Raw genomic sequence first — 21,592 nt, 5'->3', positions numbered from 1 at the left:
ACAGTTTAGACAAGAAAATCATGGAAGGAGGAAACATATTTCCAGGTCTGGACAGTGGGCCTATACACCCTATGGAATCTACTTGCGGCAGAATCTCATTGATCTCAATGGGATTCTGCTGCTCAGTGCGAACTACAAAATTTCCATACCGGAACTTCCAAAGCTGATCTTGATTCTGCCAAAAAAAGTTAATGAATAACCGAAAGAAAAAAACCCTTAAACTGCAGGGGTTTCTGTCTACTGCAAACTCTGCACAAAATTAAAGGGGTACTCCAGTGGAAAACATTTTTTTTACAAATCAACTGGTTCCACAAAGTTAAACAGATTTGTAAATTACTACTAATACATTTTTATCAGCTGCGGTATGCTCCAGAGAACTTTGAGTTGTTCTTTTGAGTCTGACCACAGTGCTCTCTGCTGACACCTCTATCCGTGTCAGGAAATGTCCAGAGAAGGAGCAAATCCCCATAGCAAACCTCTCCTGTTCCAGACAGTTCCTGAAAAGGACAGAGGTGTCAGCAGAGACATACAGAAGCTGATAAGTCCTGGAAGGATTAAGATTGTTTAATAGAAGTAATTTACAAATTTGTTGCTGCATTGTACGGTGCCGTGTCTGTGGGGAGGCGTGACACAGGGACTGGTTTGGTTGGCATTGGGGCTTCTCCACAAGTGGGTCATTCCCCCTGTGGGCACTGGTGTTGCGGGGTTGGTAGTTGCCACACAGTGCGGCACCAGTTTATGCTAGGGATGTTAGGGACCCGCTACGTACAGGTGGCCGTGACATGGCTAGCGGGGTTGCCCTTCGTGATCATAAAGTACACTAACGACCTGTTAGTTTAATAAATTTTGCTGAGAAGCCGTAGATAAAGGTGCAGGTTGTAGATGTGTATTCTGTTTTTTTTTCTCTACTTGAATTCTAATTTACATATCTATTTAACTTTCTGACACCAGTTGATTTGAAAAAAATGTTTTTCACCGGAGTGCCCCTTTAACCCTGATTTCAGGCAGCATGGATCCACTAATGGAATTCTGCAAGGAAATTTCATAGTGTGCATGGGCTCCATAAGGGGAATTTTCCAAATGGAAAAGAAGTCTGACAGGATGAGACTTTTCTTTTCACACAGCCCTGAAACTTCCAACTAGCTCAAAAAGGCAGATTTCCATGTCCTACTGTAACATTTATCCCTATATAAATTACAGGACATTGTCCATTTGGCGTTCACCCCATTGTCCATTGGGCTTTCACCCCAGAGACATTCTTAATAGACCTTCTTAGTATACTCGAATACTCATTAACTAATACTCATTATATCAATTAAAAACCAGATACATGGAAATGACCCTAAGAATATTACACAGGTCATATATCTCCCCAGCTAGTGTTTTTAAAAAGATTTTTTCTGTCAAATACGTGATATAAATGCGGTGCCCAGATGCAGACATCACCTGTTGCCTGTGGTACTGTGCTTCTAAACACATATTCTGGAGAATGGTGGAACGTTTTGTGACTACACATTTCTTAACTTTTGTAACCTTTGATGTCCAGTGGGGCCTATTTATATGGATTGCCCCCAGACTTTACAAATGTCACAGCGGGGGACAGGAAACTACTGCACCTCATTTCAGCTACTGTTTATAAATCTATTTTTCAAGTGTGGTTATCTCCATCATGCCCCACCCTGCAAAATATTCTTGGGGAAACTACTCATATTTTTTTGAATGGAATGAATGGAAATGGTAATTCTTAAAGAACAAAGAGATGAGAAATCCCTTACTGTTCGGGTGGATGGTTACAGTGGGGATCAAAAGTTTGGGCACCCCAGGTAAAAACTGGAAAGATGGAAAAATCTACAAAAGGCATCAAATTACAGATAAGACATTCTTATAATATGTCAACAAAAGATAGATTTTATTTCCATCATTTACACTTTCAAAATAACAGAAAACAAAAAAAATGGCATCTGCAAAAGTTTGGGCACCCTGCAGAATGTATAGCATGCACTGCCCCCTTTGCAAAGATGAGACCTACCAGTGTCATGGATTGTTCTCAATGATCATCTGGGAAGACCAGGTGATGTCAATCTCAAGGGTTTTAAATGCCCCGACTCATCTGACCTTGCCCCAACAATCAGCACCATGGATTCTTCTAAGCAGTTGTCTAGAAATCTGAAACTGAAAATAGTTGACACTCACAAAGCTGGAGAAGGCTATAAGAAGATAGCAAAATGTTTTCAGATGTCAATATCCTCTGTTTGGGATGTAATTAAGAAATGGCAGTCATCAGGAACAGTGGAAGTTAAAGCAAGATCTGGAAGACCAAGAATAATACCAGACAGAACAGCTCGCAGGATTGTGAAAAAAACAATTCAAAACCAACGTTTGACTGCACAATCCCTCCAGAAAGATCTGGCAGACACTGTAGATGTGGTACAGTATTCCACTATAAAGAGATACTTGTACAAATATGGTCTTCATGGAAGAGTCATCAGAAGAAAACCTCTTCTACGTCCTCACCACAAAAATCAGCATTGGAACTTTACAAATGAACATATAGACAAGCCTGATGCATTTTGGAAACAAGTTCTGTGGACCGATGAGGTTAAAATTGAACGTTTTGGCCGGAATGAGCAAAGGTACGTTTGGAGAAGAAGTGGAACAGAATTTTATGAAAAGAACCTCTGTCCAACTCTTAAGCATGGGGGTGGATCAATCATGCTTTGGGGTTGTATTGCAGCCAGTGGCACAGGGAACATCTCACGAGTAGAAGGAAAATGGATTCAATAAAATTTCAGCAAATTTTGGATGCTAACTTGATGCCATCTGTGAAAAAGCTGAAGTTTAAGAGAGGATGGCTTCTACAAATGGATAATGATCCTAAACACACCTTAAAATCCATGGGGGATTACATCAAGAGGCGTAAACTGAAGGTTTTGCCATGGCCTTCACAATCTTCTCACATCAACATAATTGAAAATCTATGGATAGACCTTAAAAGAGCAGTGCGTGACAGACAGCCCAGAAATCTCAAAGAACTGGAAGACTTTTGTAAGGAAGAATGGGCAAAGATACCTCAAACAAGAGTTGAAAGACTCTTGGCTGGCTACAAAAAGCGTTTACAAGCTGTGATACTTGCCAAAGGGGGCAGTACAAGATATTAACTCTGCAGGGTGCCCAAACTTTTGCAGACGCTATTTTTTTTGTTTTCTGTTATTTTTGAAAGTGTAAATGATGGAAATAAAATCTAACTTTTGTTGACATATTATAAGAATTTCTAATCTGTAATTTGATGCCTTTTGGAGATTAATTTATGCACATTAATACAAATTTTTACCTGGGGTGCCCAAAGTTTTGATCCCCACTGTATCTGTGCCAGTATTTGTATACCTCCAGTGTGAGACCTTGTATAGAGCTGTAACTAGCCTTGAACACTATCTGATCTCCAGGGATGTCCATATAACAGTTGCTGCTATCTCTTTATGTATTTTAAATGTCCTTTGTGTATTTTAAAAATATGTTACTTTTATGCTATTTAGTTCTGATGCAACATGTTTTTTGTAAGTCTACAGTAAATAAGGTGGTGTTTGGCAAATAACTACAAAACCCAGCATGCCCGGAAAGCCGTTGGCTGTCCGGGCATGCTGGGAGTTGTAGTTTTGAAACAGCTGGAGACACACTGTTTTAAAAACACTGCTATGGAGTAATATGTGGATTATAGTATATTATTCTTGCCAGCCCCTCAATACCCTAATACATAGTTAGCTTTATTGCCCTGTGTTTGTAATGTACATGGCTGGAGGCAGTATATCTGTGTATTGTCCTGCTTCGGTGCTCCAACCACTGCTCCTCTGGTCCAGGGCCTACGGCCATAGCAGAGGAGCAATGGTCGGAACACCAAAGGTGGTGTGCAGCTGCTTTTGATTACTATCCAGTCGTGCCACGCATCTTTCTGCTCTGCTCCTTCTAGGAGTACGGGGGCACGACGGCGACATGCCTGCACCCTGCCTCTCGGCAGCCTCCGCTGATTTGAAGTGGACACAGGGATGGCATCCATGTTAAGGGCCCATTTGTTTTGCCCCCCTATGCATGGCTGGGACGCCCTTGGATCTGGCTTTGCTTGCCCGAAGGAGGGCTAGATGCCTTAAAAATTAACATGCCCAATGCCTGGAACTGCATCGGCCGTATCGGCCGATGCAGTTCCAGGCATTGGGCATGTGAATTTTGATTTACACATCCCTGAGTTGGCACTAGTGCTTTGTATTATGCTCCTACTAGCTACCTTGTAGCCTCACTAAAGATGCTGGAACGCATCTCCAAAAATGGTAAGTCACTTTCTGCAGTACAGCGACACTTAATCTGGGGAGCCTTGGTTTAAAATGCAAAAGTATATAGCTTCCTGGCATGTTTCACACCGTAGAGCTTCTTCAGAGGTCTGGGGCTAATGGCTGTGTGAAAATGGCTTGTTTAGTCCTTTATAGCCTTTGTTTGGTGATGTCATATGGACAGATACATTGTAACACAAAGCACTGTTGCTATCTAATCTATGGAATCTGGTGTCCCTGAACATTTTAACTCACAAATCACTTGATAAAAAATGTAATTATTATTTTTCTTTTACGCCCCCTTTACATATGTCCGGTGTCAGTTGTCAGTTCCCTGACAAAAGCTGTGCCGGAGGGAACATGAAGCCAGAAACGATCCCATTCATTTGAATGGAACTGTTCACAATCATCCAGAGTCTTAGTTTAGACGCCGGATGATTGGACTCGCCGGACCGACACAGACAGGGGAATGCATCATACTGCGTTCCCCCGTCCAGCGATCACAACTAATGGACGCCGGATGATGCACAACTGAAGCCATCTGATGCAGGGATGTGGAAATTCTATCGCCCGACACCCGGGACAAGTAGTTTTGGGCACCGGGCAGGTGAATTGTTTATAGATTTAGCCCTGTATCGGGCTAGCAGGGACAGACCGACGTCCCCCTTATTTTTCTTTACTGCCGGTGTGAGGCGCAGGAGCAGATGGAAGTCTACACCTCACACCGGCGCAGAGCCCCCTTATCTCCCCTCCCGGAGGATGCAGCTCTACACAAGAAGACACAGCAGGGTGAGAGAAAGGACGTAGACAGCTCGGCACACAGCTCCTCCCATCCCCCCGCACACAGCTCTATCCCTCCCCTTCCCCCTGTCTCCACAGGACCTAATCCACCACGGGGAGGCTGCATGTTTGCACGGGGAAAACACAGAGCGGGGGAGGGGAGAGAGGAGAGGAGAGAACTTCTGGTGTGAGGGGAGATTTTCAAACCCATGTAACCTCACACCGGCCGGGACTACAGCTCTGATGTCCTCTCATGGCGGCTCAGGTAAGGAGACCGAGAATGCAGGCGACAGGAAGGGTGGTTGTATATGTAGGGTGTGAGTGTGAGTAATGTATAATGTGTGTATGTAATGTATAATGTGTGTATGATGTCTGTCTATGTGTGTGTAATGTATAATGTGTGTATGATGTCTGTCTATGTGTGATGTGTGTGTAATGTATAATGTGTGTATGATGTCTATCCATTACATACACATCACACACAGACAGACATCATACACACATTATACATTACACACACATCACACATAGACATCATACACACATTATCCATTACATACACATCACACACAGACAATGTGTGTATGATGTCTATGTGTGATGTGTGTGTAATGTATAATGTGTGTATGATGTCTGACTATGTGTGATGTGTATGTAATGTATAATGTGTGTATGATGTCTGTCTGTGTGATGTGTATGTAATGTATGATATCTGTCTATGTGTGATGTGTATGTAATGTATAATGTGTGTATGATGTCTATGTAATGTATAATGTGTGTATGATGTCTGTCTATGTGTGATGTGTATGTAATGTATAATGTGTGTATGATGTCTGTCTATGTGTGATGTGTGTAATGTATAATGTGTGTATGATGTCTGTCTATGTGTGATGTGTGTGTAATGTATAATGTGTGTATGATGTCTATGTAATGTATAATGTGTGTATGATGTCTGTCTAAGTTTGTGTGCATGCATGTGATGTATGATGTGGGGGGGGGCAGCGGTGGGTGTATGTATGATGTGTGCATATGTATGATGTATATGTATGGTGTGTGTGATGTGTGTATGTAATGTATGATGTGTGTGTGTGATGTCTGTCTAAGTGTGATGTGTGTATGTATATGATGTGGGCCGGCAGCGGCGGGTGTGTGTATGTATGGTGTGAGTGTATGTGTGATGTGTGTATGTAATGTATGATGTGGGGAGGGGGCACTGCCGCCGCCGCCAGTTGTGCTATCTAATTTTATTTTTAGTGTCTTCTGGCCACCCGCACTGAATTGCACCACCAGAATCCTCCCCTTCATACTCGCCCGCCGACCAAGAACCCCACGGATGCACACAAACACGCCCGAACCAAAACTACAACTCCCAGCATGTTGCACCATAACCTAATCTGTAGAACTATAAAGTGTAACATGCTGGGAGTTGTAGTTTTGGTTCGGGTCAGCTGCAGAGCCATAGGCTGCATCAGGGCATGCTGGGTGTTGTAGTTACTAACTGCAATTCCCAGTATTCCTTGACACAGCCTATGGCTCTGCAGCTGACACAAACCCAAACTACAACTCCCAGCATGTTACACAATAACCTTAACTGTACTACTATACAGTGCAACATGCTGCAACACCCACACAACCATAGGCTGTATCAGGGCATGCTGGGAGTTGTAGTTATCTACTAACTAAATGCAACTTCCAGCATTTTCTGGCACAAAATGCAGCACATAAACTGGAGAAGCAGAACCCCCCCCAGTAACACATAAGTCCCTATGAAGACTGAAAAATAGTGATTAAAATATTTTAAAAAGTGTGTATATATGTGAATAAGCCCCTTTCCTAATAAAAGTTTCCAATTTTCTTTAAATAAAAATAATGTACAAAAATAAACATAAGTGGTATCGCTGCATGTGGAAATGTCCAGACTATTAAAATATAATGTTAATTAAACCGTACGGTGAACGGTGTAAATGTAAAAGAATAGTCCAGAATTGCTCATTTTTGGTCACGTCATATGATAAATTTTTCATAAGGTGATCAAAAAGTTACATCTAGACTTTTCTGGGCTTGGCTCGGGCGTAAGAGGAGTTACAGCTCTCCCGCCACTAATAGACTGACATGCTGTGATCTCTGTGGCCGCAATTAAACCATTAGGTCATCGCTGTCTAAGTTGACAGCAGTGTCTAAAGGATCTTATATCCATCCCTGGTGGTCTAGTGGGGTGAATCGTACTATTTTGGTGGAAATTATTTTATCTACCAGGACAAGTGGATTTTCTTGAGGGACAAGTAGATTGTGTTCCGCTTTAGTCCCTTGGACAAGTAGTTTTTTTTAAAATTTCCACACCCCTGTGATGAACTTCTGGCGTCAGTTGTGGCAATTTTCATCCAGTTTCGACGGAGCCTGATGGCGGATTAATGTAAACCTAGCCTTATCTGGGTAAAATAAAAGCGTTAATTTCTAACGCAAATTTGTTTTCCCTTAGTCCTAACAGCAGCACAAGTGGGGTGTTTCTGCCCCTGTGAAGCTGGCAGGACGGTGGAATTTTTAATTCCGCCCAAGCAATTAACATAATTGAACCCCCCATATAAGGCCTCCTCCCCAGGCCATAGTGCTTTAATAACAAGCAAAATTATACAAACTACAAGGGCGGGAAATTTGTGTGCTGCTGTTAGGACTAAGGGAAAACAAATTTGCGTTAGAAATTAACGCTTCCCTGTCGTCCTAACCAGCAGCACAAGTGGGGACTTAGCAAGTAACAATCACAAATAGGGAGGGACTAAGGAGGAGCGGCACTTAGGATGGAACGCCCAAAGGCCAGCTCTCCCACACGTTTGGCATTAACCCGGTAATGTTTGATAAATGTGTTGTGTGTGCTCCAGGAGGCAGCAGCACAAATTTGTTCTAGTGGAACGGACCTTCTTTCAGCAAAGGAGGTAGCAACTGCCCGGGTAGAGTGGGCAGTAACAAAAGAAGGAGGAGTTAGCTCCTGAGCTATAAATGCCTCCCTGATTGCCTCTTTGACCCATCTACTCAGAGAGGGTTTGGAGGCCTTTAGACCTTTGTTCCGTCCTGAAAAAGAAATTAAAAGGTTTTCGGATCTTCTGAATTCACCAGTTCTTGAGATGTATATCTTGAGACTTCTTGAAATGTCCAAGGAATGGTTAGCAGCTTCCTCAGAAGAGGAAGGGTCTGAGCACAGAACTGGTAAGGAGATAACTTGGTTAATATTAGAAAAGGTTGGTACCTTGGGAACAAAGGTCGGTAGATATCTCAACAAGACTGTCTTGTAAAAAGAGAGTATAAGGCTCAAAAGCCGCAAGGGCCTGAAGCTCGCCAATTCTTTTGGCTGAGGTTATAGCCAACAAAAAGGTGACCTTAAGGGACAAGTACCTAAAGTCCACTTGGTCCAAAGGCTCAAAGGGGGGAGAACTCAACCCATTGAGAACGACAGACAAATCCCATTGAGGAATAGGCCTAAGGACTGTAGGCTTAAGTCTTTCGGCTCCTTTGAGGAGCCTCTTGATTAGGAGATCTTGAGATAAAGATCTGCCTAGAGAGGCAGAGAGTGCAGCAACCTGCACTTTTAGAGTGGATGGGCTAAGACCCTTGTCAAGGCCATCCTGCAGGAACTGAAGCAAAGCAGAAATAGGAGATTCTGAGGCAACTACCTCTTTCTTCGCACACCATTGTAGGAACATCCGATTTATCCTGGAGTAAGCTCTATTAGTAGATGCTGCTCTTGAGTGAGCAAGGGTTCTCAAGACCTCCGAAGAGAGACCACTACCTAGTAGGGTCCTGTCAATATCCAGGCTGTCAGATTGAGTCTCCTCAGATCTAGGCAGGAGCCTGTGTTGTGAGACACAAGGTTCTGCACGTGGGGAAGCCTCCAATAACACCCTTGACTCATCCTCATGAGCTGGGTGAACCAGGACCTCTTTGGCCAGAATGGTATGATGGCGATTACTGAGGTCTGGTCTTGCCTGACTTTCATCAATACCCTCGGTATCATGGAAAGTGGAGGGAAAATGTAGGCCAGCCTGAACCTCCATGGAATGGACAGAGCGTCTACTGCCACAGGATTGTCCTATTTGTAAAGAGAGCAAAACCTGTTCACCTTGGCATTCAGACGAGTTGCCATGAGATCTATCTCTGGCATACCCCACCTCCGGGTTATCTTGTGGAAGATATCCTCGTTCAGGGACCATTCCCCTTGGACTGGAAGACCGCGGCTCAGACGGTCTGCAACTATATTGAGATCCCCCTTGATGTGGACTGCTGAGAGGTGGGATAGATTGGTCTCTGCCCAAGAGAGAATTAGTCCGGTCTCCTCGAGGAGAACTTTGGACCTTGTGCCTACCTGTTTGTTTAGGTAAGACACTACAGTCGTGTTGTCTGAACAGACTTTTATCGCTTGCCCTAGAACTAGGGGAGCGAAGTGATAGAGAGCTAGACGGACTGCTCTCAACTCTCTCATGTTGGAAGAGAGGAGTCTCTCTCGAGAAGTCCAGGTACCTTGTACCGGAGTTTTGTCCAGATGGGCTCCCCAGCCTACAAGGGAGGCGTCCGTGGTCTGAATGATCCAATGAGGTTGAATCAAGGACTTCCCATCTGACAGAGTTGTCCACCATCTGAGGGATGCACGGACTTCGACAGACAGGGAACATCTTTTGTCCAACCCTTTGGGGTTGCGATTCCAGACACTCAAGAGCTGATCTTGAAGTGGATGGAGATGCCATAGGGCCCAAGGTACTGCCTCTGCAGACGCTGACATGTGGCCTAGCATTTTCATCAGAGTTCTGATGGAGACCCTTTGGGGAACCATTAAGAACTCGGCGGCTCTTACGACTTTCTCCTTCCTCTCTGGGGTCAGAGATAAGGTCATGTGAGAGGAGTCGATTATGAACCCCAGAAACCTTCTGGAGGTAGAGGGGACGATCTCTGATTTGTCCCAATTTATGATCCAGCCTAAATGCTGGAGAAAATCCAGAGCCAGGTGAAGATGAGACTGTACTACGTCTAGAGATGCGGCTTTTAGAAGCCAGTCGTCTAGGTAAGGGATGATTTCCAGGCCTTTTAATCTTAAGGCGGCCACAACCGGAGCCACAACCTTTGTAAAGGTGTGGGGAGCGGAAGAGATCCCGAAGGGCAGCACGGCAAACTGATAATGCTTTACCATACCCTTTATGGTGACAGCAATCCTCAAAAATTTCCTGAGAGCAGGATGTAAGGGGACGTGCAGGTAGGCGTCCTTGAGGTCGATGGTGACCATCAGATCTAGAGGATTCAGAATGCTGGTGACTGACCGAATAGTCTCCATTCTGAACTTTCTTTTCTTTATGAAACGGTTCAGAAAGCGAAGATCTATGATCATTCGCCAAGTGCCCAAGGGCTTTGGTACCAAAAATATAGGGGAGTATACTCCCAGGCCTCTCTGGTTTGGAGGAACCTCCTCTAGGGCCCGTTTCTCTAGGTACAATAGTACCGACTCCTCCAGAATGGATTGTTCTGGTTGAGGGAGTCTTTTTGTTAACAAAAATTTCCTTGGTGGGGGGGAGACAAATTCTATTTTGTAGCCCGACCGGACTACTTCTAGAACCCAAGGGTCTTGGATTTCCTTCATCCAATTGGAGAGAAATAAACTCAAACGGCCTCCTACTGGAGAAAAAACTGGAGACAGAGCTTCTGTCAGGACCTCTGGAGGGGAAGGAAGAGGGGAGACGTTGGTGGGATCTGGGTGAGAGTCATAGCTCAGACTTGCGGTCTTTGCCCCGACCGCGTCCGCCACCACGCTTAGATCTTTGACTTTGGCGCCTCTGGGTCCCAGAGGAGCCCTGAGATCTGCCCCCTCGGCCTCTACCGCGGCCACAAAAGGTCTGCACAGGAAGGGACTTGCCTTTTTTATCGGCAAAACCCTCCATAATTCGGTCCAGCTCGGACCCGAAGAGCCTATTGGGTTCTAGAGGCATGGCACAAAGGTTTATCTTGGAGGTGGTATCTGCCACCCAAGGGCGTAACCAGAAGGGGCGTCTGCTTGCAGAGGATAGTCCCATAGACTTTGCGGCCAATTTTAGATGCTGCTGAGTGGCCTCACAGTAGCAAGGTGCTGAACAAGTCCAGAATGTCTTCTCTGGGGACATTACCATCGATGTCGGACTGGATCCTTAGGATACGATCCTTGATGAAATTGGCCACCTCATTAGAGGCAATGGCCACCGTAGCAGAGGCTGAGGCAGCAGAGTAATTCCTCCTGAGCAGGGAGTCCACTTTCCTGTCAAGGGGGTCTTGGAGGTTGCTACCGTCGTCCGCGGGAACAAGGACGCGCTTGTTTATCCTGGTAACAGCCATATCCACCTTGGGGGGTGGGACCCAGACTTCTGACTCTGCCTCGGCCAGGGGGTACATGAGCTTAAACCTCCGAGTAAGGACAGGGGGTTTGTCCGGATGTTTCCACTCAGTGGTCATTAACTTTTTTAAGGAGTCATCCACTTTAAAAACCAGCGGTTCTTTAGGGGTGGATGTTGAGGCTTCCCCTTGATCCGCATATTGGTCCCTTGACCGGATGGATCTTAGTAAACGCTGAGTTTTCTCAACGGGAAAGATGGAGGGAGAGATGACTTCTTCCACTGTTTGTTCCGAATGGTCTCCCACGGACATAGCTGTATACTCTGCTATGGAGGAGGGACTAGGAGATGTCCTAGGTCTCTTGGCAGAGAAGGAGCTTTTAATTTCATTTATTGAGTTCCCCATGAACTCTTTCATCCATATAAACATGTCCTGGATGGTAGGTTCCGCAGGATCTGCCGGAGGACGACATCCAGGACACTTATTATATTCATAGGTGTCCGGAAGAGGAGTGCCGCAGTCGGCACACGTAAGGTGACGTTTTTTAGAGGACGCCTTACGTCCGGAGTATTGGTCACCGGAGGGTGGAGTAGACATCCTCTATAAAGATAGAGAGAGAAAAACCGTTAAGGAAAAAAAATTTTTTTTTTTTTTTTAAATCCCACCCTAAGATAGGAAAAAATAGGCGGCACCTATGCAAGGAAGCCTAGTTGAGAAAAAACAAGCTGAATAAAATACACCAGTCTTGCAGTCACAGGTCTAGCTGAGCACAGCAGAGACCCTAACCAGGCAAGAGATGCCTTATATAGGGAAGGGGATGGCGCCAACTTTAAATAGGCTCCACCCCCGGAAATGAGATACAGGAAGGGAAACTAGTTCCCAGGTCACAAGCACTCTTATACAAAAATCTAATAACAACAGCCAATATAAGCCTACCACAGGCTTAGATATAATAAAGAAAGGGTCCTGTAGATATTCTGAGTGAAAACTCCGAATATCAGAGACTACCAGAGAAGACGCCGGGCCGGAAGTGGAAAGTGACGCACTTCCGGTCCCGGCGTCCGGTCCCGGCCGCGCACGCGACACCGCTAGCGCCAAAAAAAGGGGGGAGCTGGTACAGCGATCTCAGAGCGGAGCTCCGACCTGAATCACTGACCAGGTACGGAGCTCCCAAACAGCGCATATCCGCACGGGGAATGCACTGACACAGAGCATCGCACCGGAGAAGCGCAGCTGCGAGGAGATAAGCACAGGTCAGACCTGTAAAGAAAAGGGCTAAAAAGCCCAAACATAAGCAGCCACGCGGCAGAACATATGTATCAAAACATATATAAATCCAGGCAGGCTTAATGAGCCTGCCCCGTCCTGCTGTCCAGCACAGGATAGAAAAAAAAGCACTATGGCCTGGGGAGGAGGCCTTATATGGGGGGTTCAATTATGTTAATTGCTTGGGCGGAATTAAAAATTCCACCGTCCTGCCAGCTTCACAGGGGCAGAAACACCCCACTTGTGCTGCTGGTTAGGACGACAGGGAAGTTACATTTTACCGGTTAGGGAATCAAAGAAAGGGTTTTGTGGGTCCCTTTTGGGCCATTGTGTTAGTAGACACATACATAATCCACTGCAGATTTTACGCTGCAGTATCACCCTTCCTTTCCCTTTTTTTCAAATGAAAACAAGTAAACAAAAGAGCAAGGTATCGCTGCATGCAGAACAATGTCTGAACTATTTAAATATAAGGTAAATGACCCCACAAGGTAACTGGTGTTAATGTATAAAAAATACCAAATGTCAGATATGCTAATGTTTGGTTAATTCAGATACCTAAAAAAAACTAACAAAAAAGTGATCAAAATGTCCCATCAAAGCAAAAATAGTACTAACTTAAACTATAAAAAATGTGCCCTCATACAACTGCCTGTTGACAAAGTAGCAAAATTGCTTTTTTTTGTTACCGCCCAAATAATTTGTTTTGGTTTTAGTGTACATTTCGTGGTAAAATTAGTGATGTCATTACAAAATACAATTAATCCCACATAAAACAAGCCCTTATATGGTGCTGTAGATGGAAAATAGAAAGAGTTATGGCCCCTAAAAAGGAGAGGAGGAAAAACTGAAAATGCAAAAAATAATAACTGGTTAAGGCATGAAGGTAATTCCTTCACAACATATTGGAATAGATGAATAAAAACTGTCTAATGCTGAGATAGTGTAAACGTAGTCTCAAGATAATATTGACAGTTTTACTGTGCTGCAGTACAGATATACTGGAGCATAGTATAACAGGTAAAAAGTAAAATTTATAAAACTAAAAAGTTTATCAATGAAAAATGTATACATTTTTTTTTATAAATGCCCCTTTATATCCCTGTTAAAAGCCCTGTTATATCACAAAAAAAGAAACAAAAAGCAAAACGAGTATATATAATAGATATTGCCACGTTCGTAATGACTTGTACAATAAAACATTAATGTTATTTATCTTGCATGCCGTAAAAAAACAACAAACAAGCAGATAGATAATTTAAGTCCAAAAATTGGAATCAAAATTATAAAAGGGTAGGCAAAAATGGTACCATTAAAAATGACGGCTTGTCCAGCAAAAAATAAGCCCTCACACAATTTGGTCAGACGAAAAAAGCTATGGCTGTCAGAACATGGCAACACAAGAAAAGAGAAAAAAGGATTTTGTTGTAAAAAAATGCTGCATGTATTAACCTGTTAACGACCATGGATGTCTATACTCGTCCATGTGCCGTTAACTGGGTATGGCGTGGGCTCCCGACTCGAGCCCGTGTCATACCGGCCAGCCCCCAGCTGATTCCTGTAGCTGGGGGCCGGCGTTAATAGCCGACATGCGACGATCGCCGTGGCTGGCTATTAACCCTTTAGATTGCCGCTGTCAGCAGCATCTAAAGGTGCCTTTATCCCGTCCCTGGTGGTCCAGTGGGGTGGACTGCCCCCCCGCAGTGGGGGGGAGGGGGGCGATCCACTACTGAGGTAGCCTGAGGGCTTACATGCTAGCTCCTGTGCTGAGAATGATAAAGCCTGGTAGGACCAGGCTTTATCAATTGAGCGCAGAGCATACAGATCAATGTGATTTTATGGAACCACATTGATCTGTATGACGAATCTAATGATTCCTCCTAAAAGTCCCCTGAGGGGACTAAAAGTGTAAAAAATAAAAAGTTCAAAAAAAGTTTAAGAACACATATTTACCCCTTCCTTTTTAAAAGCTAAAATCACCTCCCTTTTCCCAAATTCCATATAAAAAATATATAAACATAATAAACTCATGTGATATCGCTGCGTGCGTAAATGCCCGAACTATAAAATATATTGTTAATTAAACTACAAAAAAAAATCTAAAATAGCGTATTTTTGTAATTTTTATACCATAAAAAATGAATAAAAAGCGATCAAAAAGTCCGATCAAAACAAAAATGCTACCAGCAAAATATGAGCACTCATACAGCCCTGTATGTGAAAAAATAAAAAAGTTATAAAGTCATGATTCTTTCCAGACGTACGACAAAATCAAACCTATATAAGTAGGGTATCATTTTAATCCTGTGGACCTATAGAATAAAGAACAGTTTCATTTTTGCAAAAAAAAAAAATTCCGCGTAGAAACGGAAGCCCCCAAAATTTACAAAATGACGTTTTTTCTTCAATTTTGTCGTACAATGATTTTTTTTTCCCATTTCGCAGTAGATTTTTGGGTAAAATGACTGATGTCATTACAAAGTAGAATTGGTGGCGCAAAAAAAAAAAAAAAGCCCTCATGTTTTTTGGTGCAAAATTGAAAGAGTTATGATTTTTAAAAGGTAAGGAGGAAAAAACAAAAGTGCAAAAACAGAAAAACACTTGGTTCTTAAGGGGTTAACAAAAACTTACCACTATTATAAAGTACAATATGTCAAGAAAAAACAATATCAGAATCGATTCGCTTAGTAAAAGCACTTTAAAGCTATAACCACTTAAAGAGACAGATGCCAGATTTGAAAAATTGGGCCCGGTCATTAAAGGGGTTATCCAGGAATAGAAAAACACAGCTAGTTTCTTTCAAAAAACAGCTCCACGTCTGTCTCCAGGTTGTATGTTGTATTACAACTTGGCTCCATTCACTTCAATAGAATTGAGCTACAGAACCACACCCAACCTGGAGACAGACGGGGAGCGTTTTTTGATAAAAAGTAGCCCTGTGTTACGCCGAGCGCTCCGGGTCCCCGCTCCTCCCCGGAGCGCTCGCTTCACTCTCTCCGCTGCAGCGCTCCGGTCACGTCCTCTGACCCGGGGCGCTGCGATCCCGCTGCCAGCCGGGATGCGATTCGCGATGCGGGTAGCGCCCGCTCGCGATGCGCACCCCGGCTCCCCTACCTGACTCGCTCCCCGTCTGTTCTGTCCCGGCGCGCGCGGCCCCGCTCCCTAGGGCGCGCGCGCGCCGGGTCTCTGCGATTTAAAGGGCCACTGCGCCGCTGATTGGCGCAGTGGTTCCAATTAGGGTAATCACCTGTGCACTTCCCTATATTACCTCACTTCCCTTGCACTCCCTTGCCGGATCTTGTTGCCTTAGTGCCAGTGAAAGCGTTCCTTGTGTGTTCCTTGCCTGTGTTTCCAGACCTTCTGCCGTTGCCCCTGACTACGATCCTTGCTGCCTGCCCCGACCTTCTGCTACGTCCGACCTTGCTTCTGCCTACTCCCTTGTACCGCGCCTATCTTCAGCAGCCAGAGAGGTGAGCCGTTGCTAGTGGATACGACCTGGTCACTACCGCCGCAGCAAGACCATCCCGCTTTGCGGCGGGCTCTGGTGAAAACCAGTAGTGGCTTAGAACCGGTCCACTAGCACGGTCCACGCCAATCCCTCTCTGGCACAGAGGATCCACTACCTGCCAGCCGGCATCGTGACAGTAGATCCGGCCATGGATCCCGCTGAAGTTCCTCTGCCAGTTGTCGCTGACCTCACCACGGTGGTCGCCCAGCAGTCACAACAGATAGCGCAACAAGGCCAACAGCTGTCTCAACTGACCGTTATGCTACAACAGTTACTACCACAGCTTCAGCAGTCATCTCCTCCGCAGCGAGTGGCCGCTCCTGGGATACGCTTATCCTTGCCGGATAAATTTGATGGGGACTCTAAGTTTTGCCGTGGCTTTCTTTCCCAATGTTCCCTGCATCTGGAGATGATGTCGGACCTGTTTCCCACTGAAAGGTCTAAGGTGGCTTTCGTAGTCAGTCTTCTGTCCGGAAAAGCCCTGTCATGGGCCACACCGCTCTGGGACCGCAATGACCCCGTCACTGCCTCTGTACACTCCTTCTTCTCGGAAATCCGAAGTGTCTTTGAGGAACCTGCCCGAGCCTCTTCTGCTGAGACTGCCCTGTTGAACCTGGTCCAGGGTAATTCTTCCGTTGGCGAGTATGCCGTACAATTCCGTACACTTGCTTCAGAATTGTCCTGGAATAATGAGGCCCTCTGCGCGACCTTCAAAAAAGGCCTATCCAGCAACATTAAAGATGTTCTGGCCGCACGAGAAATCCCTGCTAATCTACATGAACTCATTCACCTAGCCACTCGCATTGACATGCGTTTTTCTGAAAGGCGCCAGGAACTCCGCCAAGATATGGACTCTGTTCGCACGAGGCGTTTCGTCTCCTCGGCTCCTCTCTCCTCTGGTCCCCTGCAATCTGTTCCTGTGCCTCCCGCCGTGGAGGCTATGCAGGTCGACCGGTCTCGCCTGACACCTCAAGAGAGGACACGACGCCGTATGGAGAACCTCTGCCTGTACTGTGCTAGTACCGAACACTTCCTGAGGGATTGTCCTATCCGTCCACCCCGCCTGGAAAGACGTACGCTGACTCCGCACAAAGGTGAGACAGTCCTTGATGTCTACTCTGCTTCTCCACGTCTTACTGTGCCTGTGCGGATGTCTGCCTCTGCCTTCTCCTTCCCTGCTGTGGCCTTCTTGGACTCTGGATCTGCAGGAAATTTTATTTTGGCCTCTCTCGTCAACAGGTTCAACATCCCGGTGACCAGTCTCGCCAGACCCCTCTACATCAATTGTGTAAATAATGAAAGATTGGACTGTACCATACGTTTCCGCACGGAGCCCCTTCTTATGAGCATCGGATCTCATCATGAGAGGATTGAACTTTTGGTCCTCCCCAATTGCACCTCGGAAATTCTCCTTGGACTTCCCTGGCTTCAACTTCATTCCCCTACCCTGGATTGGTCCACTGGGGAGATCAAGAGTTGGGGGTCCTCTTGTTCCAAGAACTGTCTAAAACCGGTTCCCAGTAACCCTTGCCGTAACTCTGTGGTTCCTCCAGTAACCGGTCTCCCTAAGGCCTATATGGACTTCGCGGATGTTTTCTGCAAAAAACAAGCTGAGACACTACCTCCTCACAGGCCTTATGATTGCCCTATCGACCTCCTCCCGGGCACTACTCCACCCCGGGGCAGAATTTATCCTCTCTCTGCCCCAGAGACTCTCGCCATGTCCGAATACGTCCAGGAGAATCTAAAGAAGGGCTTTATCCGTAAATCCTCCTCTCCTGCCGGAGCCGGATTTTTCTTTGTGTCCAAAAAAGATGGCTCCCTACGTCCTTGCATTGACTACCGCGGTCTTAATAAAATCACGGTTAAGAACCGCTACCCCTTACCCCTCATCTCTGAACTCTTTGATCGCCTCCAAGGTGCCCACATCTTCACTAAATTGGACTTAAGAGGCGCCTATAACCTCATCCGCATCAGAGAGGGGGACGAGTGGAAAACGGCATTTAACACCAGAGATGGACACTTTGAGTATCTGGTCATGCCCTTTGGACTGTGCAACGCCCCTGCCGTCTTCCAAGACTTTGTCAATGAAATTTTTCGTGATCTGTTATACTCCTGTGTTGTTGTATATCTGGACGATATCCTAATTTTTTCTGCCAATCTAGAAGAACACCGCCAGCATGTCCGTATGGTTCTTCAGAGACTTCGTGACAACCAACTCTATGCCAAAATTGAGAAATGTCTGTTTGAATGCCAATCTCTTCCTTTTCTAGGATATTTGGTCTCTGGCCAGGGACTACAGATGGATCCAGACAAACTCTCTGCCGTCTTAGATTGGCCACGCCCCTCCGGACTCCGTGCTATCCAACGCTTTTTGGGGTTCGCCAATTATTACAGGCAATTTATTCCACATTTTTCTACCATTGTGGCTCCTATCGTGGCTTTAACCAAAAAAAGTGCTGATCCCAAGTCCTGGCCTCCTCAAGCAGAAGACGCCTTTAAACGACTCAAGTCTGCCTTTTCTTCGGCTCCCGTCCTCTCCAGACCTGACCCTTCCAAACCCTTCCTATTGGAGGTTGATGCCTCCTCAGTGGGAGCTGGAGCTGTTCTTCTACAAAAAAATTCTTCCGGGCATGCTGTCACTTGTGGTTTTTTCTCTAGGACCTTCTCTCCAGCGGAGAGGAACTACTCCATCGGGGATCGAGAGCTTCTAGCCATTAAATTAGCACTTGAGGAATGGAGGCATCTGCTGGAGGGATCAAGTTCTCCTGTTATTATCTACACCGACCACAAGAACCTCTCCTACCTCCAGTCTGCCCAACGGCTGAATCCTCGCCAGGCCCGGTGGTCTCTGTTCTTTGCCCGATTTAATTTTGAGATTCACTTTCGTCCCGCCGATAAGAACATTAGGGCCGATGCTCTCTCTCGTTCCTCGGATGCCTCAGAAGTTGATCTCCCTCCGCAACACATCATTCCACCTGACTGCCTGATCTCCACTTCTCCTGCCTCCATCAGGCAGACTCCTCCAGGGAAGACCTTTGTTTCTCCACGCCAACGCCTCGGAATCCTCAAATGGGGTCACTCCTCCCATCTCGCAGGTCATGCGGGCATCAAGAAATCTGTGCAACTCATCTCCCGCTTCTATTGGTGGCCGACTCTGGAGACGGATGTTGGGGACTTTGTGCGAGCCTGCACTATCTGTGCCCGGGATAAGACTCCTCGCCAGAAGCCCGCTGGTTTTCTTCATCCTCTGCCTGTCCCCGAACAGCCTTGGTCTCTGATTGGTATGGATTTTATTACTGATTTACCCCCTTCCCGTGGCAACACTGTTATTTGGGTGGTCGTTGATCGATTCTCCAAAATGGCACATTTCATCCCTCTTCCTGGTCTTCCTTCTGCGCCTCAGTTGGCTAAACAATTTTTTGTACACATTTTTCGTCTTCACGGGTTGCCTACGCAGATTGTCTCGGATAGAGGTGTCCAATTCGTGTCTAAATTCTGGAGGGCTCTCTGTAAACAACTCAAGATTAAATTAAATTTTTCCTCTGCATATCATCCCCAGTCCAATGGACAAGTAGAAAGAATTAACCAGATCTTGGGTGATTATTTGCGACATTTTGTTTCCTCCCGCCAGGATGACTGGGCAGATCTCCTTCCATGGGCCGAATTCTCGTATAACTTCAGGGTCTCTGAATCTTCCTCCAAATCCCCATTTTTCGTGGTGTACGGCCGTCACCCTCTTCCCCCCCTCCCTACCCCCTTGCCCTCTGGTCTGCCCGCTGTGGATGAAATTTCTCGTGACCTTTCCATTATATGGAGAGAGACCCAAAATTCTCTCTTACAGGCTTCTTCACGCATGAAGAGGTTCGCGGATAAGAAAAGAAGAGCTCCCCCCGTTTTTTCCCCTGGAGACAAGGTATGGCTCTCCGCTAAATATGTCCGCTTCCGTGTCCCTAGCTACAAGTTGGGACCACGCTATCTTGGTCCTTTCAAAATTTTGTGTCAAATTAATCCTGTCTCTTATAAACTTCTTCTTCCTCCTTCTCTTCGTATCCCTAATGCCTTTCACGTCTCTCTTCTCAAACCACTCATCCTCAACCGTTTTTCTCCCAAATCTGTTCCTCCCACTCCTGTTTCCGGCTCCTCGGACGTCTTCTCGGTCAAGGAAATTTTGGCTGCCAAAAAGGTCAGAGGGAAAAATTTTTTTTTAGTAGACTGGGAGGGTTGTGGTCCTGAAGAGAGATCCTGGGAACCTGAGGACAACATCCTTGACAAAAGTCTGCTCCTCAGGTTCTCAGGCTCCAAGAAGAGGGGGAGACCCAAGGGGGGGGGTACTGTTACGCCGAGCGCTCCGGGTCCCCGCTCCTCCCCGGAGCGCTCGCTTCACTCTCTCCGCTGCAGCGCTCCGGTCACGTCCTCTGACCCGGGGCGCTGCGATCCCGCTGCCAGCCGGGATGCGATTCGCGATGCGGGTAGCGCCCGCTCGCGATGCGCACCCCGGCTCCCCTACCTGACTCGCTCCCCGTCTGTTCTGTCCCGGCGCGCGCGGCCCCGCTCCCTAGGGCGCGCGCGCGCCGGGTCTCTGCGATTTAAAGGGCCACTGCGCCGCTGATTGGCGCAGTGGTTCCAATTAGGGTAATCACCTGTGCACTTCCCTATATTACCTCACTTCCCTTGCACTCCCTTGCCGGATCTTGTTGCCTTAGTGCCAGTGAAAGCGTTCCTTGTGTGTTCCTTGCCTGTGTTTCCAGACCTTCTGCCGTTGCCCCTGACTACGATCCTTGCTGCCTGCCCCGACCTTCTGCTACGTCCGACCTTGCTTCTGCCTACTCCCTTGTACCGCGCCTATCTTCAGCAGCCAGAGAGGTGAGCCGTTGCTAGTGGATACGACCTGGTCACTACCGCCGCAGCAAGACCATCCCGCTTTGCGGCGGGCTCTGGTGAAAACCAGTAGTGGCTTAGAACCGGTCCACTAGCACGGTCCACGCCAATCCCTCTCTGGCACAGAGGATCCACTACCTGCCAGCCGGCATCGTGACACCCTGTTTTTCTTTTCCTGGATAACCCCTTTAAGGTAACAAACAGGTGACATCCTTAAGGGGTTAATAAACAAAACCAATCTACATTTACCATTGGGATTCTTTGAAACAAACTGAGCTGTTTTTGCAGGTGATCAAATAATGTAACCATAAAAAAATGTCTGTTGTCAATTTCTGAAAGAAATATGTCTGGGGCAATTTTGGGGAATATTTCTGAATTAATATCACATATTTACAAAATTTTACTTTGCCCATCAATTATTTAGAAAACTTATTTATGCATCAAATTGTAGATACACAATTTTCCAGAGTTTTGAAAGAAGACCCGTTTCCCACTTTCC

The 21,592-nt window shown here is 46.1% G+C and overlaps 1 protein-coding gene across 2 annotated transcripts in view; it reads right to left on the bottom strand.

Moving 5' to 3' along the window:
- Positions 1–21,592, bottom strand: part of LHFPL3 (LHFPL tetraspan subfamily member 3) — a 219,337-nt gene that overhangs the window by 118,582 nt on the left and 79,163 nt on the right. The gene's annotated exons all lie outside the window — the stretch shown is intronic.

Source organism: Hyla sarda, chromosome 4, assembly GCF_029499605.1.
Source record: "Hyla sarda isolate aHylSar1 chromosome 4, aHylSar1.hap1, whole genome shotgun sequence".
In the NCBI taxonomy this organism is placed as follows: Eukaryota; Metazoa; Chordata; class Amphibia; order Anura; family Hylidae; genus Hyla; species Hyla sarda.
The sequence above is the reverse complement of the archived record's forward strand: the minus strand, read 5'-3'. Positions and strand labels throughout refer to the sequence as shown.